The sequence below is a fragment of the Canis lupus genome, chromosome 34, assembly GCF_011100685.1.
Source record: "Canis lupus familiaris isolate Mischka breed German Shepherd chromosome 34, alternate assembly UU_Cfam_GSD_1.0, whole genome shotgun sequence".
NCBI lineage: Eukaryota > Metazoa > Chordata > Mammalia > Carnivora > Canidae > Canis > Canis lupus.
The window spans coordinates 17,191,066-17,209,737 of NC_049255.1; the positions used below are offsets into that span (position 1 = coordinate 17,191,066).

The window sequence follows — 18,672 nt, forward strand, 5'->3', positions numbered from 1 at the left end:
TTTCTTAGGCATTTTTATTTTTTTAAAGATTTTATTTATTTTTATTTTAGAGAGTGAGAAAAACAGAGCATGAGCAGAGGAGGAGCACGGGGGCGCGGGGGCGGGGGGCGCGGGATGGAGATAATCTCCAATAGACACCACGCTGAGCATGGAGCCTGACTCAGGGCTAAATCCCAAGACCCTGAGATCATGACCTGAGCTGAAACCAAGAGTTGGTCGCTAAACCAACTGAGCCACCCAGGTGCCCCTCTTAGACATTTTAAAAGACATATTTCTTACTTGTAGATTCTTTTGTTCATCTTTTTCATTATTATACAGGCGTACTGCAGAGATATTGCAGGTTAGATTCCAGACCACAATAAAGCAAATATCACAATAAAATGAGTCCATGAGCGTTTTGGTTTTCCAGTAGATCTAAAAGTTGGAGTCAGTTCTCTCAAAACCTGCCACTGCTTTATCAACTAAGTTTATGTAATGTTCCAAATCCTTTGTTGTCATTTTGACAATCTTCACAGCATCTTCACCAGGAGTAGTTTCCATCTCAAGAAACCACTTTCTCTGCTCATCCATAAGGAGCAATTCCTCATCCATTAGTCTTATCATGAGATTGCAGCAATCCAGTCCCATCTTCAAGCTCCACTTCTAATTCTAGCTTTCTTTTTATTTCTGGTTACTTCCCCCACTGAAGTTTTGAGCCCCTTCATGTCATCCATAAAGTTGGAATCAACCTCTTCCAAACTTCTGTTAATGCCGATATTTTGACTTCTTCCTATGAATCACAAATATTTTTAATGGCATCTAGAATGGTGAATCTTTTCTAGAGGTTTTCAATTTACTTTGTCCAAATCCATCAGAGGAATCACTATCTATTGCAGCTACAGCCTTAAAAAATGTATTCTTAAATAATAAGACTTGAAAGTCAAAATTACTTTGACCCATTCTGGCTGCAGAATGGATGTTGTATTATCAGGCATGAAAACATCAATCTCATTGTGCATCTCCGTCAGAGTTTTGGTGACCAGATCCATTGTCCACGAGCAGAAATATTTTGAAAGAAATCTTTTTTTCTGAGCAGTAGGTCTCAATAGTGGGCTTAAAATACTTAGTAAACCAGGGACGCCTGGGTTTACTAAGGCGGTTGAGCATCTGCCTTTGGCTCAGGGCATGATCCTGGTCTGGGGATTGAGTCCCGGATCAGGCTCCCTGCAAGGAGCCTGCTTCACCCTCCATCTATGTCTCTGCCTCTCTGTGTGTCTCTTATGAGTAAATAAATAAAATCTTAAAAAAAAAAAAAAACCTTAGCAAACCATATCAGATGCAGATGTGCTGTCATCCAGGTTTTGTTGTTCCATTTAAAGAGCACAAGTAGAGCAGATTTAGCATAATTCTTAAGAGCCTTAGGATTTTTGTAAGAGTAAATGAGCATTAGCTTCAACTTAAAGTCACCAGCCACATTAGTTCTTTATAAGAGAGTTAGCCTATCCTTTGAAGCTTTAAAGCCAGGCATTGACTTCTCCTCTGTAGCTATGAAAGTCCTAGGTGGCATCTTCTTCCGATAGAAATCTGTTTCTCTACCTTGAAAACCTGCTGTTTAGGGTAGCCACCTTCATTAATTATCTTAGCTAGATCTTCTGGATAACTTACTGCAGCCTCTGCATGAACAATTGGCTGCTCCACCTTGTACATTTATACTATGTAAATGGTTTCTTTCCTTAAATCACATGAACCAACCTCTGCTAGCTTTGCATTTTTCTGCTGCAGCTTCCTCACCTCTCTCAGCATGCACAGAATTGAGAAGAATTAGGACCTTGCTCTGGATTAGGCTTTGGTTTACGGGATTGTTGTGACTGACTTGATCTATCCAGACCACTCAAACTTTCTCCATAGCAGCAATAAGGCTGTTTTACTTTCTTATCATTCATGCGTTCACTGTAGTAACACTTTTCATTTCCTTTAAGAACTTTTCAAAGATTTTTTATTTGAGAGAGAAAGAGAAAGAGTGTGCAGGGGGGAAGGGGCAGAGGAAGAGGGAGAGAGAAACCCAGGCAGACTCTGCACTGAGCACAGCTCGATCTCATGACCCTGAGATCATGACCTAAGACGAAACAAAGAGTCCAACGTTTAACCAACTGCACCACCCAGGTGCTCCAAGAATTTTTCCTTGGTATTCATAATTTGGATAACTGCTTGGTGCAAGAGACCAGGCTTTTGATCTTCTCATTTTTGGCATGCATTCCTCTCTAAGCTGAATCACTTCTAGCTTTTGGGTTAAAGTGAGAGAAGTATGACCCTTCCTTTCATTTGAACTCCTAAAGGCTCACTGGCTTAATTTCAATATTGTTGTGACTGAAGGAATGAGGAAGCCAGAGGAAAGGGAGAGATGGGGGAATGGCCAGTTGGTGGAGCAATCAGAACACAAACATTTAAGTTCACCGACTTACATGGGCATAGTGTGCGGCACTCCAAGACAATTATAATAGAAACATCACAGATCACTAATCACGGATCACTGTAACAAATAAAGCAATGAAAAAGATTGAAATATTGAATTACCAAAATGGACAGAGACAGAAAGTGAGCAAGTGCTGTTTGAAAAATGGTGCTGATAGACTTGCTTGATGCAGGATTGCTGCAAATCTTCAATTTGTAAAAAAATAATAATAATAAAAATAAAATTCTGTGAGGTACAATAAAACTAAATGTGATAAAATGAAGTATAACTGTAAATGAGTTCTGCAAGATTATAGGATACAAAAATCAACATACAAAAAGCATTATATTTACATACTAGCAATAAATAACCTGACAATAAAATTAGGAATCATAAAAAATAAGACATTTAAGAATAAATTTAACAAAAGTATAAGATTTATATATTGAAAACTATAAAATACTACTGAAAAAATTAAAGAAGATCAAAATAAATGGAAATAGGGTAGCCCAGCTGGCTCAGCAGTTTAACGCTGCCTTCAGTCCAGGGCGTGATCCTAGAAACCTGGGAGAGTCCACGTCGGGCTCCCTGCATGGAGCCTGCTTCTCCCTCTGCCTGTGTCTCTGCCTCACTCTCTCTCTCTCTCTCTGTCTCTCATGAATAAATAAATAAAATCTTTAAAAAATAATAAAAAGTAAATAAATGGAAACATATATCATGTTCTAGATTTGGAAAACTTAATATTGTGAAGATGGCAATATTAACCTACAAATTCAACATAATCCTTATCAAAATACTACCTGCCTTTTTTTGGAGAAATTGACCAGCTTGATTCTAAAATTTGTAAGGAAATGCAAGAGACTCAGAATAGCCAAAATAATCATGGAAGAGAACACAGTTGGTGGTCCCATAATACCTGATTTCAAAACTTACCACAAACTAAAAAAATGGAGATAATGTGTTGCTGACATAAGAACAGACATAGTGATCAATGAAATAGAATTGAGAGGGGATCCCTGGGTGGTGCAGCGGTTTGGCGCCTGCCTTTGGCCCAGGGCGCGATCCTGGAGACCTGGGATCGAATCCCACATCGGGCTTCCGGTGCATGGAGCCTGCTTCTCCCTCTGCCTATGTCTCTGCCTCTCTCTCTTTCTCTCTCTGTGACTATCATAAATAAATAAAAATTAAAAAAAAAAAAAAAGAATTGAGAGTTCATAAACAAACCCTAATATTTATGATTAATTTATTTTTTTACAAAGGGACCAAGACAGAAGCACCTGGGTGGCTCAGGTTGTCAAGCGGCCAGCTCTTGATTTCAGCTCAGGTCATGATTTCAGGGTCCTGGAACTGAGCCCTGTGTGGGGCTCTGCACTCAGCTGGGAGTCCTCTTGAGAATTCTCTCCCTTTGCCCCTCCCCCCACTCAACTCTCCCTCTCTCTCAAATAAATAAATCTGTAAAAAAAAAAAAAAAAAAAAAAAGAAAGAAAGAAAGAAAGAAAAAGAAAAGAAAAGAAAGAAACCCCAAAACTGGACACCTAGGTACCTCAGTCAGTTAAGTAAGCATCTGCTTTGACTCAGGTCATGATCCCAGGGTCCTATGATCCAGTCCCACATGGAGTTCCCTGCTCAGCAGGGAGTCTGCTTCTCCCTCTCCCTCTGTCCCACCCCTGCTTGTGCTCTCTTTCACATAAATAAAATCTTAAAAATTAATTAATTAATAATTTTTTAAAACCCAAAGAGACCAAGACAATTCAAAGGGGACAAAGAATAATTTTTTCAGCAAATGATAGTAGGACAATTACATTTCAATATGCAAAAGAATGACTGGATTCCCAACTCACCTGCACAAAAATTAACTCAAGAGTGCTTAGGTGGATCAGTTAATTAAGTGTCTGCCTTTGGCTCAGGTTCATGATCCCAGGGTCCTGGGCTCCACCAGCCTCAGGTTGGGCTGCCTGCTCAGCAGGGAGTCTGCTTTGCCCACTCCCTTTGACCCTCTCCCTGCTCAAGCTCTCTTGCCCTTTCTCTCTCTCAAATGAATTAAGAAAAAAAAATCTTAAGAAAAATTAACTCAAAGTAGATCACAGAACTAAAAGTAAAAGCTAAAACTCATAGAAAAGAGGGTTTTTTAAAATATATATATATAGGAGTTTTTATATAGTTTTTTACATAGGAGTAAATCTTCATAATCTTGGGTTTGTTAATGGTTTCTTAGATACAACATCAAATGCACAAATGATAAAAGGTAGATAAATAGGACTTCATCAAAATTTAAAACCTTTGTGCTTTAAAAGAATCATCAAGAAAGTGGGAGGGGCACCTGGCTGGCTCAGTCAGTGAAATATGCAACTCTTGATCTTGGGGCTGTGGGTGTGAGCCCCACATTGGGTGTTGAGATTACTTGAAAATAAAATCAGAAAGAATGAAGAAGAAGGAAGGAAGAAAGGAAGGAAGGAAGGAAGGAAGGAAGGAAGGAAGGAAGGAAGGAAGGAAGGAAGGAAGGGAGGGAGGGAGGGAGGGAGGGGAAAGGAAAGGAAAGACAAACCCCACACACAGGGAAAAAAATATTTGAAGTTCATATATCTGATAAAGGACTTGTCTCCAGATGATATAAATAATAATATAATAATATTATTATATTCTTACAACTCAACAGTAAGTAGATAACCAATTTTTTAAAAAAGCAAATAATTTGAATAGATATTTCATCAAAGAAGATATACAAATGGCCAATAAATATTAAAAGATGCTCAACATCTTAATAATTAGGAAAATGCATATCAAAATCACAATTAAAAAAAACAATATCACAGTGAGACACCATTCATACTCATAAGGATGGCTATAATTAAGAAGACAGATTGGGGATCCCTGGGTGTCTCAGCGGTTTGGCGCCTGCCTTTGGCCCAGGGCGCGATCCTGGAGTCCCGGGATCGAGTCCCGCGTCGGGCTCCCGGCCTGGAGCTTGCTTCTCCCTCCTCCTCTGCCTCTCTCTCTCTCTCTTTCTAAGTCTATCATAAATAAATAAATAAATAAATAAATAAATAAATAAATAAATAAATAAATATTTTTTTAAAAAAAGGAAAACAGATAATAACAAGTATTGGTGAGGACATAGAGAAAGTGGAACCTTTGAATATGAACCTTTGAAACTGAATACTTTGCTGATGGGAATGTAAAATGGTTCAGCCTCTTTGGAGCATAGTTTGATGGTTCCTCAAAATGTTAAAATAGACTTACCATATGACTCAACAACTCTACTCCAACGTATATACTCAAGACAAATAAAAACATATGTCCACACAGACTTGTATACAAATGTTCATAGTAGTATTATTTATAATAATTGCCAAGAAATGGAAACAAGCCAAATGCCCATCCACTGATGATAGATAAACAAAATCTAGTATATACTTATGATGGAATGTTATTTGATCATTAAAAAATAATGAAGTACTGATACATGCCAGAGCATGGATGAACTTTGAGAATGCTATGTTAAATGAAATACACAAAAGGCTACACTGTGTCATACCATTTATATAAAATGTCCAGAATAGGCACATCCACAGAGATATGAAGTAGATAGGAGCTGGCTATGGCTGGCGGAGGAGACAGCATTCAGTTGGGAGGAAAGGGGAGTAACTGCTAATGGGTATAAGGTTTCTTTATGGGATGATGAAAATGTACTAAAGTTAGATTATGGGGATAGTTGCACACCTCATTTAAATATAGTAAAAACATTGAAGTGTGCATGTTAAATAAGTGGACTATATGGTACGTAATTCTAAAGCTGCTAAATAAAATGAAATTGAGTGATATTCTACAAAATAACTGATCAGTACTTATCAAAAGTGTCAAAGTCAAGAAAGACAAGGAAAGACTGAAGAGTTGTCACAGATTGGAGGACACTACGGAAGTGAAAACAAATGTAATGCAATGGGGGACCTTGGTGGAATCCTGGAACAGAAAAAAGTGATACTGAAGGGGAAAATTGTTAAAATTCTAATAAACTCTGTAGCTTACTTAATATTATTACCAGTTCCTGGCTTTCATAATTGTACTACGGTTAATGTTAACATTACGGTTAATGTTAATGTTAACATTAGGGAAAGAATATTAGGAAACTCTACTATTTTGCAACTTTTCTGTGAATCTAAAATTATTCCAAAATACTTTTTTGAAAAGAGAAAAATGGGATGCCTGGGTGGCTCAGTGGTTGAGCGTCTGCCTTTAGCTTGGGGCGTGATCCCAGAGACCCAGGATTGAGTCCCATATAGGACTTCCTGCGGGAGCCTGCTTCTCCCTCTGCCTATGTCTCTGCCTGTTTCTGTGTTTCTCATGAATGAATAAAATCTTTTTAAAAAATTATTTTAAAAAAAAGAAAAGAGAAAAACTTGGGAGATATTTCAACAACTGCATGTATGAGCTTTCTTCTTTTGACCCTGTAAAACAATAAACTGTTCAAAGAAAAAGCACAGGGGTGTCTGGGTGGCTCAGTCAGTTAATACTCTGACTCTTGGTCTAGGTTCAAGTCATGAGCCGCTCTAATTAATAAATAAATAAAATCTTTAAAATAATAAAATAATCCAAAGGGAGTGGCACCTGGGTGGCTCAGTTGGTTAAACATCTGCCTTTGGCTCAGGTCATGATCTCAGGGTCCTAGGATCAAGCCCTACATCGGGCTCCATGCTCAGCAGGGAGCCTATTTCTCCCTCTCCCTCTGTGCCTCCCCCGAGCTCACTCTCTCTTCTGCTCTCTCTCTCAAATAAAAAATAAAATCTTTAAAAATAAAATAATCCAAAGGGAAAGGCAAAAATGGGGGGGGGGGGTGCTACAGATGGAATAAGATTCTTTATGAGTTGATCATTGTTTTATATGGTGCCAGGTACACAAGGATTCATTATACCACTTTTTCTACTTTTGTATATATTTGAACTTTTACATTATAAAAGGTTTTTAAAATAATGCTGTTTCTCGGGGTGCCTGGATGGCTCAGTCAGCTAAACCTCTGCCTTTAGCTCAGATCATGATTCCAAGGTCCTGGGATCAAGCTCCCTGCTCCGTGGAGAACCTGCCTCTCCCTCTCCCTCTCCCCCTTTTCCCACTCATATTCTCTCTTGCTCACTCTCTCAAATAAATAAAATCTTTTTTTTTTTCAAATAAATAAAATCTTTAAAAAAAAACTATTGGGGCACCTGGGTGCCTCAGTCAGTTAAGCATCTACCTTCAGCTCAGGTCATAATCCCAGGATCCTGAGATCAAGCCCTGTTTTCGGAGCCCTGCTCGGCAGGGAGTCTGCTTTTCCCTCTGCCCCTCCCCCTGCTCATGCTCTCTCTCACTCATGCTCTTTCTCTCAAATAAATAAAATCTTAAAAAAAAAAAAAAAAAAAAAACCTTGCCTTTTTCTTTCCTTTTGTCTCCTTTCTGTGACACATCCTAATCTCTTCTCAGGCAGATGCAGACCTCAAACCAGCTATGATGATGTCACGTATTCAGAAAGATAAAAAAAAAAAAAAAAAAAAAAAAAAAAGCACATTACTGGTTCTCAAAATATTATCTACAGTTAAACTAGTATTATGGCACAGTTTGAGGCAGTGATTCTCAATTTTGGGGTTACAGACTCAGGAAACCAGCCAGGGTTGACAAATACACAAGTATTATCTGCAGATGGAATAAACTGTATCATATATATATATCAAATATATATATATCATCATATGTCATACAATATACACATGAGATATATATGTATGTATAACTATTTTCAGAAGTGTTTTTAATTTCCAAATACATGGAATTTTCTTAATTATCTTCATATTATTGATTTCTAACTCAATTATACTGTGATTAGGAAACATGCTTTGTGTTGTTGTGAATTTAAGCCTCATGTTGGGCTTAGGAGTTTACATTTTTTTAAAAAAGCCTTCTTATGGGGTGCCTGACTGGCTGGGTTTGGAAGAGCATGTGACTCTTAATCTCAGGGCTGTGAGTTTGAGTTCCACATCAGGTATAGAGATTACTTAAATTTTTAAAAATTTTAAAAATACATTAAGAAAAGAAAGAGGAACAAGAAAACATGCTTTGTATCAAACTTTAATACACACATGAATCCTCTGGGGATCTTGTCAAAATGCAGATTTTGACCCAGGAGATCTAGGGGTGGGCCTGATTTTTTTACTTTTTTTTTTTTTAAGTAAGCTCCATGCCCAATGTGGGCCTTGGACTTAGGATCCTGAGATCAAGAGTCACATGGTCTACCAACTAAGCCAGCTAGGTGCCCCTGAGCTTATACATTTCTTTTTTCTTTTTTTAGCTTATACATGTCTAACAGGTTGTCACATGATGCTGATGTTGCTCTCGGACCATATTTTTCATGGAAAGGGTCTATATAATACCAATTCCTTGATATCTGTTGAGATTTGCTTTATGCATGGTTAATACTCACAAATGTCCCACAGGCATCTGGAAATAATGTGTATTATTCACTTATTGAACGGTGTTCTACATATATCTATTAAATCAAAATGGTTAATTGTGATATTCAAGTCTTCTGTATCCTTATTCATTTACCTTTTTGATCTACCAAATACTGAGAGAAATATATTTAAAACCTTTTACTATAATGGTGTGTTTGTCAATTATTTCTTGTAGTTTTGTCAATTTTTACTTCATATGCTTTGAAGCTTCATTTTAGGAGCACAGAATTTGAAATATTTTATCTTCCTGGCAAATTAAAGCTTTATCATTATAAAGTGTTTCAATTTCTTGTAAAATTTATCAACAGATTTGTTTTGAACAATATTTGCCTGGTGCATCTTTTTTCATCTCTCTCAGCTTTTCTGAGTCCTTATATTTAAGTGTGTTGCTTGCAAACAGCATACTGTTGAATTTTTTGATCCACTTTTTACATGAATAATAAAAAGATCTTAGAATATTTTAACTCTAATCATCTCCTTCTTGACTTATATGTGCAAGTAATTTGGCACTTTCTTTTTTAACCCTCCTCAGTTTAGACATTAATATTACTTATAAATTTATAAATCCTATAAATCCTATGTATGTGTGAGATTTACTCACACATTTACTTTTTTTTTTTTTACTAGATCTTCCATTCTGCATCTCAGACCTTTGTTCTGGAATTTTCTCCTTCTGCTTGAGGTAGATCTTTTAACAGTGCTATTCAATATGCTATTCAAAATGGTGGAAATCATCAATATCTGTACTGTCCAATATACAAGCTACTGGCCACACTTGATTACTGAACACTCGAAATATGGCAAATGTTACTAATCACTGAATTTATTATTTTATAATTTTATTTTATTTATTTTCTATTTTATAATTTTAACTTAAATAGCCATATGTGGCTAGCAGCTACTGCACTGGACAGTAGAACTTAAGAAGTTCCATTAATAGGGATCCCTGGGTGGCGCAGCGGTTTGGCGCCTGCCTTTGGCCCAGGGCGCGATCCTGGAGACCCGGGATCCAATCCCATGTCGGGCTCCCGGTGCATGGAGCCTGCTTCTCCCTCTGCCTGTGTCTCTGCCTCTCTCTCTCTGTGACTATCATAAACAAATAAAAATTTAAAAAAAAAAGAAGTTCCATTAATAAAGATCTTTTTATGATTAATTATATGTTTTTATTAATCTGAAAATATGGGGCACCTGGGTGGCTCAGTGGTTGAGCATCTGCCTTCGGCTCAGGTTGTGATCCTGGAGTCCTGGGATCGAGTCCCACATTGATTTTTTTGTTGTTGTTGTTCCACAATTCATTTACTGAACTGGGACAGGTGATTTAAAAGCAGATTGCAGGATAAGACTGGAAGGGAAGACTTCTTGCTTCCCCTCCCAGGAGCCAGCTGTGTCATGGATGCTTGTAAATTTTCCAAAATAGCCACCTGTTGTTGGGCAAGTTGGGTCTGAAGCTGGAGGTTGGTATACATACATTCTAGGAGTCCCAGGCATTCCTTGGGCTTGTGTTCAACTCCTGAGGGCAGCTTTGTTCTTTGGATGTTCAGGAAAGTCACCGGTGGGGAATTTGCTTAAAGATTAATAAAGCTCAACACAGAAGCATGGCATTATTTTCCTCTTTGACTTTTCCATTTGGGTGGCTAGCATGCTGCTCCATCTGGACACCAAGAGGTGTGGTGCCTTCAGAGTCTCCCAGTAACAGGGCTTCCCTCAACGTTTTCCTTCTGCAGCACCAGCCCTTCTCCTGTCCTCCCCCACAGGGAGCCTGCTTCTCCCTCTGCCTATGTCTCTGCCTCTCTCTGTGTGTCTCTCATAAATAAATAAATAAATAAATAAATAAATAAATAAATAAATCTTTTTTAAAAAAATTCTGAAAATGTATGTATTTCACCCTTGTTCTTGAAAGATAATTTCTCTGTGAAGAGAATTCTAGGCTGACAGTATTTTCTCTCAACACTTTAAAGATGTTATGCTATTATCTTCTGGCTTCCATTTTTGCTCAATCTAATTTTTGTTCCCCTTTGGATATATATTTTCTCTCTGGCTGCCTTTAAGCTCTTTTTGTCTTTGATGTTTTGCAGTTCTGCCACCAGTAAGCGCCACAGTGTTGCTAATATCCTCTGGCCCACCAGACTCAGGGTCTCCTTCTTGTCCAGGTATTGAGGAAGCTCTGGTTATTTCTCCAGGTAGGCTCTTTAAGGGGGGAGTTACCACAGCAGAACTCCTGATGCCTAGTGACCTGCCTCTATGGTAACCAAACATTCCAATTTGCCAAGGACTGAGAGTTTGCTTGAGTCCAGGATATAGGACTTTCAGCGCTAAAAATGGATTAGTCCTGGACAACAGGGACAGATGGTCACCCTACCTGGTTCCTCTTCTTCATACCATAGCCTCCCCCTCCAGAAGCACATGTCCCTTGGGGGAGGCTGGATAAAGATCAGGTCAGATATAGTATCATACTGTTCCTATAACCCCTGCTCCATAGATTCAAGACTCTGATAATCAAGCTGATCCATTAGCCATACTTTTTTTCTTCTTGGCAATGCTGTCTCAAGAACCCTATTGGCCCTCTCTCCATCCACAAAGCTCAAGGTGTCTTCAAGAAAACTGGTTTCAGAGTAGCCAAGACAAACAGCTTCCCACAGGTATCCTGGGGTAGATACACTGTACATTGTAGATATGGTGAGGCCCTCTTTAGAGTTCTGGGACACTCTATCAAAAGTAAGTCTAAGATAATTGGAGAATAGGTTGGTGCACAACACAGCAATGATCTCTGGGAGGTAGAGGTGCCCAACTCCACATGCCACCCTCTAGCACCTTATCAAGGCCCAGCCCAAGTAAAGTATTATATATATCAATGACTTTATTTTCTCTTTTTTCCCCTCCCTTCTTCTCTTAAGTTTTTTTTTGTTTGTTTGTTTGTTTTTTGTTTTTAAGATTTATTTATTTTAGAGAGAGAGGGGAAGTGAGTACATATGTGAGTAGGGGGAGAGAGTGAGAGAGGAAGAGAGATAAGCAGACTTCCCACTGAGCGTGGAGCCCCAACAAGGGGCCCAATCTCACACCCTGAGACCACAACTTGAGCAGAAATCAAGCACCAGACGTGCGTAATGGACTGAGCCACCCAGGCACTCCTTCCCTTAAGCTTTTGAGTGAAGTTTCTTTTGTATAACTCCAGCTTGTTTTGACTGAGCTATAGAAAGTTTAGAGGATATTTTTTTCCTTAACTCTCAGCCTGGAAGACAAAGATGATTGTTATACCTATAGAAACTAGTTTTATTACTGGAGGTGAGAGTTAATATTAAAAAAAAAAAAACAAAAACAAAAAAGCAAAAACCCAGAATGAGAGAGTACTCAGACCTTTAGTTATTCTGTCATTTTCTAGCAAACTAGGACATGAATAGTAGTAACCTCGGCTATCCTATAACATATTTAGAACCCTCAACTTTCAGAACAACAACTCCAGCCCCAAAAGTAACTAGAAAAATAAACACTTGTGGCAGTGAACAACTGATTCTGATAAGCCACAAGTAAGCCCAGCTGAGAAGCACCAAAGGCTCTAAGATTTACTATCAAAGTGTTCAATCCCCCAATTTGATGCATTCAATCACCAAAGCCCTGACTCTTTAGCAATGCATGGAAACAGCCAGCTCTTGTGCATGTATCAATGGTATCCAGCAGGGGACATATCCTACGATTATTTTGACATCTCTATCATAGAACCCGAAGAGCAAAAAAACGGGGGGGTGGGAGGGGGCGAGGGGGGGTCATTTAAAAGTTAAAACATTAAATAAATAAATAAATAAATAAATAAATAAAAAATAAAAGTTAAAACATAGAAGAAAAACCTCATGGCATTGGATTTGGCAATGATTTCGTGGATGTTACACCAAAAGTACAGGTAACAAAAGAAAAATAGATAAGTTGGACTTCACCAAAGTAAAAACTTCTGTGCATGGAAGGACATTATCAATGGAGTGAAAAGGCAACCCATGGAGTTGGAGGAAATATTTGCAAATAATGTAACTGATAAGAGATTGATATCCAGAATATATAAAGAACTCCTACAACTTAAAAAAAATTAAAAATGGGGAAAAGACTTAGACATTTCTCAACAGATACACAAATGGCGAATAATTATGCACATGGAAAGATACTGAACAGCACTAGTTATTAAAGAGATAAAAATTAAAACCACAATGAGGTATCACTTTATACTTACTATGATGACTATTACAAAATAAAGTTTTATTTAAAAAGCTAATAACAGGGATCCCTGGGTGGCGCAGCGGTTTGGCGCCTGCCTTTGGCCCAGGGCGCGATCCCGGAGACCCGGGATCGAATCCCACATCGGGCTCCCGGTGCATGGAGCCTGCTTCTCCCTCTGCCTGAGTCTCTGCCTCTCTCTCTCTCTCTCTTTCTGTGACTATCATAAATAAATAAAAATTTAAAAAAAAAAAAAAAGCTAATAACAGGGGACCCCTGGGTGGGTAGCTCAGCGGTTTAGTGCCTACCTTTGGCCCAAGGTATGATCCTGGAGTCCCCGGAACGAGTCCCGCATCAGGCTCCCTGCATGGAGCCTGCTTCTCCCTCTGCCTGTGTCTCTGCCTCTCTCTCTCTCTCATGAATAAATAAATAAAATATTTTTTAAAAATTAATAAAATAAAATAAAAAGCTAATAACAAGTGTTAGTAAGAATGTGGAGAAATTAGAACCCTTGGGCAGCCAAGGTGGCTCAGCGGTTTAGCGCCACCAGGGCCTGATCCTGAAGACTCAGGATCGAGTCCAACGTCAGGCTCCCTGCATGGGGCCTGCTTCTCCCTCTGCCTATGTCTCTGCCTCTCTCTCTCTCTCTCTCTCTCTCTCATGAGTACATAAATAATATTTTTAAAATATAAATAAACCTTTAAAAAAAGAAATTTGAGCCCTAGTGGACTCTGGTGAGAATACAAAATGGTACAGCTGCTGTGGAAAAAAGGAAGGTGGTTCTTCAAAAAAAAATTAAACACAGAATTACCAAATCATCCAGCAATTCTACTTCTGGATGTATACCCCCCCCAAAAAAAGTGAAAGCAGGGGCTTAAACAGATACTTATATGCCCATGTTCACAGGACCATTATTCACAATAGCTAAAACATGTAAGTAACCCAAATGTCTATTGATGGATGAACTGATAAATGAAATACGGTATATACACACAATGGAATACTCTTCAGCCTTACAAAGGAAGGAAATTCTGACCTACACTGCAACATGCGTGAACCTTGAAGATATTATGCTAAGTGAAATAAACTGGTCACAAAAGAACAAATATTGTATAATTCACTTATATAGGTATCTAGAATACCCAAATTCATAGAGACAGAGAGTAGAACACTGGTTGCCAGAGCGGAGGGGAGATGGGAATGAGGAGTTGTTTAATGAGTACAGAGCTTTAGTCCTGCAACATACAAAGAGTTCTATGGATGGGTGGTGGTGTCAATAACACAATAATTGTATGTCCTTAACACTACTGAATTGTGCACTTAAAAATGGTTAAGATGGGAAATTTTATGTTGGGTGTATTTTACCACAATTAAAAAACAAAACAAAAAAAAATGAGCCTCAGCATGGGAGAGTCTGAAATTACTTTTATTTATTTGCCTCAAGTTGTCTCATCACAAGCCCTAAGAGACTCTTAATCATAGGGAACAAACTGAGGGTTGTGGGAAGGGAAGGGGAATGGGGTAACTGGGTGATGGACATTAAGGAGGGCACATGGTGCAATGAGCACTGGATATTATATAAGACTGACGAGTCATTCACCTCTACCTATAAAAATAATAATTCAATATCTGTTAATTAATTGAATTTAAATTTTAAAAAACAATGTTGGTTTGGGGCTTTAGAAATTAAACATCCTTGAATAAAGACCATCATGAGTTTTTCCTAAAATAAAACTCCTCTTTATTGTGAACAATTTAAAAAAAAAAAGTTGTCTCACCAGACTCTCACTTACTGACCAGCAAAAACCAGTCATTCATTCAGCAAATATTTATTGAGCATGTATGTGCCATGTGCAAGTATTCCCTCTAGACATCTGGGATAGAGTCGTGAATAAAACAGATTGGAAAGCCCTGGTATTCACAGACCTTACGTTCTAAACTGATTGATACTCAAGATCCATTTTGAAACCTTAATGCTAATATATTAATTTACAAAAAGAACCAGAACTGATAGTTGACCAAAGAAATACAGATAGTCTTTTACTATGTAAAAAGATGTTCAACATTTCTCAAAATAAGAAAAATGAAAATTAAAACTACACTTCTTTTTCTCTGTGGATTGAAGAAACTCCAAATTGTTGACAACCTCTTCTGTTGGTGAGGCTGCAGGGAAACTGGTACTTCCATACATTGCTGTTGCAAGGACAAAAAGACACATTTTTCATGGATAGCAATTATGTAATAATTAAGCAATTCAGCCTTAGCAGGCTTCCTAGTGCATTCAATAGCCTATCAGTCACCATGGGAATTGTATCCAATTTGAACCTGTCACTCTCCTTTAAGAAGGAATTATAAGAAAATGAATGCAATAAAGATATCAATAGGAGGATGCTTTTTGCAGCATTACCTGCAATAGCAAAACCTGCAAAAAAAATCTGAATGTTTATCAACATGCACTCTCTTTCAAATAAGGGCTAGTCCTGGCCACCCTTGCAACCACAGTCTACTATCTGTATGATTATGACTCTTCCAGGTACCTTATATAAATGGAATCATACAGTATTTGTCTTTCTGTGACTGGCTTATTTCACTTAGCATAATGTCCTCAAGGTTCATCCATGCTATAACTCATGTCAGAATTTCCTTCCTTTTTAAGGCTGAATAATATTCGGTCATATATGTGGATATTTGGGTTGCTTCCCTGTTTTAGCTATTGTGAATAATGATGCTATAAACATGGGTGTATAAATATCTGAGTCCCTGCTTTCACTTTTTTGGGGTATATATCCAGAAGTAGAATTGCTGAATCATATGATAATTCTATGTTTAATATTTTGAAGAACCACTGTCCTGTTTTCCACAGCAGCTGTACTGTTTTACATTCTCACTAACTGCACAAGGATTCCAATTTCTCCACATCCTCACTAACACTTGCTATTTTCCGTTTTGTTTTGTTTTGGCTTTTTGATAGTGGCCATCTCAATGGATGCAAGGTGACACCTCATTGTACTTTTAATTTGTAATTCCCTAATGTTTAGAGACGTTGAGCATCTTTTCATGTACTTGACTCATTTTTGTTTGGATTGTTGTTGTTATTGTTATTGAGTCGAGTAAGTTTTGAACAAACATTCTCCCTGAGACCCATCCATTAAAACCCTTATCTACCCAGTTACTTGTCTTCAGAATTAGAAGGCCTGGTTTTATCACTTACCACTTTACTGGGTCACAAGAGTCATTTAAAATTTTCCAAAATTGGGGCAGCCTGGGTGGCTCTGCGGTTTAGCACCACCTTCAGCCCAGGGTGTGATCCTGGAGACCTGGGATCGAGTCCCACTTCAGGCTCCCTGCATGGAACCTGCTTCTGCCTGTGTCTCTGCCTCTGTGTGTGTGTGTGTGTGTGTGTGTGTGTGTGTTTCTCATGAATGAATGAATGAATGAATAAATAAAAGTTTCCAAAATTGAACCTGCTTTCCACATGCTTTACCTCCACCACTACCACCATCACCCCACCTCTGTCTCTGTGTCTACAAATCACTAGTCCAATTTATTTATTTTTTTAAAAGATTTTATTTTATTTATTCATGAGAGACACACACAGAGAGAGAGGCAAAGACACAGGCAGAGGGAGAAGCAGGTTCCATGCAGGGAGCCCGATGTGGGACTCGATCCTGGGTCTCTAGGATCATGCCCTGGACCAAAGGCGGCGCTAAACCACTGAGCCACCCAGGGATCCCCACTAGTCCAATTTAATCATCCTTTTTTTTCTCTTCCTGCCTATGGATTTGTAGGACAGTAGAATAGCATTCTTTTCAATGTATTGAAATTGTATTGAAATTTAATTGAAAACATTTACTAAGTTTTCAAACTAATTGAAAAAATTTACTAAGTTGCCTTCTGCCTTTCCTTCTCCAGGCTACATTTTCCAAAATCCTTAAGAAATGGATTTGGGGGACGCCTGGTTAGCTCAGTGCTTGAGCATCTGCCTTTGGTTAAGGGGGTGATCCTGGGGTGCTGGATGGTGTCCCACATGGGGCTCCCTCCAGGCACCTGTTTCTCCCTCTGCCTATGTCTCTGCCTCTCTCTGTGTTTCTCATGAATAAGAAAGAAGAAAGAAAGAAAGAAAGAAAGAAAGAAAGAAAGAAAGAAAGAAAGAAAGAAAGAAAGAAAGAAAGAAAGAAGAAAGAAAGAAATGGTTTTTGCCCAGCGCTATCATTCACTAGTATGAGGAAGAAATGAAAGATCTCCCTGGTCCTGTATGAAAACAAGAAATCTAAGCCTTCCCACGTGCAATCCCAACGCGCAACGCTGGCCTGGGAACAACGTTTGCAGAAACTGCAGGATAAACGGATCGTGGAAATTGGGCGGAAAGGGCAGGGGGCCTTACTGGAAAGCTCCTGACCTACCAAATGACACCCAAGCTGCATTGCCTCGCTTCCACTGAGTCCCCACAGTCTGGCTCCCCAGCAGGCCTGGTTTTCTCCCTGCAGCGGCCGCCTTTCCCCCCAATCCTTTTTTTTTTTTTTTTAGATTTATTTATTTATTTATTTATTTATTTATTTATTTATTTATTTATTTGTTTATGATAGACGTAGAGAGAGAGAGAGAGGCAGAGACACAGGAGGAGGGAGAAGCAGGCTCCATGCCGGGAGCCTGATGTGGGACTCGATCCCGGGACTCCAGGATCACGTCCTGGGCCAAAGGCAGGCTGCGCCACCCAGGGATCCCCTTCTCCCCCCAATCCTACCGCACCTTCCAAGCCTAGAGCTTTGCACCTCTGGGCTCGCAGTTCCTTCCGCCTCCAAGGCTTAATTCCAGTCCCACTCAACTTCATGGGTGTTCCTGGATCCGCCCCAATTCCACTCTAATGATCAGTAGGGTTTCAATAAATGCTGATAGGCCGAATGAACGAAGAAATGAAATCATAAAATCGTAACTTTCATCCCCACATCATTTAAGCAGAAAGACTGTGAAACTATGAAGTCAGACAGATCAGGCTCCAGGACCAGTTCTTCCCTTAGTAGCTGGGTGGGAGGTTCACCCTTCTGAGAGTTCAAGAAATGAATGAATGAATGAATGAATGAACGAATGATAAGCTGTTCTTGCAGAAATGTGTGAAGAATTAAATGACTCAACGCTCGTATCGTCCCCTGGCCACCATCAGCGCTCAACAGAACTACTACTCTCCCTCCTATACCAGGTTCTGTATTTAGGTGGACCGTGAGTTCCCTGAGGGACGGGGATGACAGACTGGGTTCCGAGCTCCCCAAGGTGCCGGGTCACATTTAAGCGACTAGAATGTAGATGGAGGACTACAATTGTTAATGCTCCGGGCGAGGCTGATTGCATACTTAATGGACCTGGCCCCTTCGCAGAGACCCTAAGTCCTAGCATCCCTCAAGAACCTCCGCTTGTTCCCGTACAAATGAAGGCCTACTATACCTGCAAATCGAGTCTGAGGTCCTTAGGACTGCAACCCACCCGGCGCCTCGGCCGGCGGGGCACTCACTACTAGCTCCTCCCCGCTCACACCCCAGGCGGGGCGGCGCCTACGGGCCACGCCTG

The 18,672-nt window shown here is 39.3% G+C and overlaps 1 long non-coding RNA gene and 1 pseudogene across 1 annotated transcript; both read right to left on the minus strand.

Moving 5' to 3' along the window:
- Window positions 1–90: 90 nt before the first annotated feature.
- On the minus strand, window positions 91–18,646 carry LOC119867498. Its single transcript, XR_005383796.1, has 3 exons — window positions 18,550–18,646; window positions 2,442–2,509; window positions 91–769 (listed from the first exon to the last, which is right to left on the minus strand). It is a non-coding gene; the product is annotated as an uncharacterized LOC119867498 (long non-coding RNA).
- Window positions 10,098–11,110, minus strand: LOC106558217 (annotated as a pseudogene).
- Window positions 18,647–18,672: the final 26 nt, after the last annotated feature.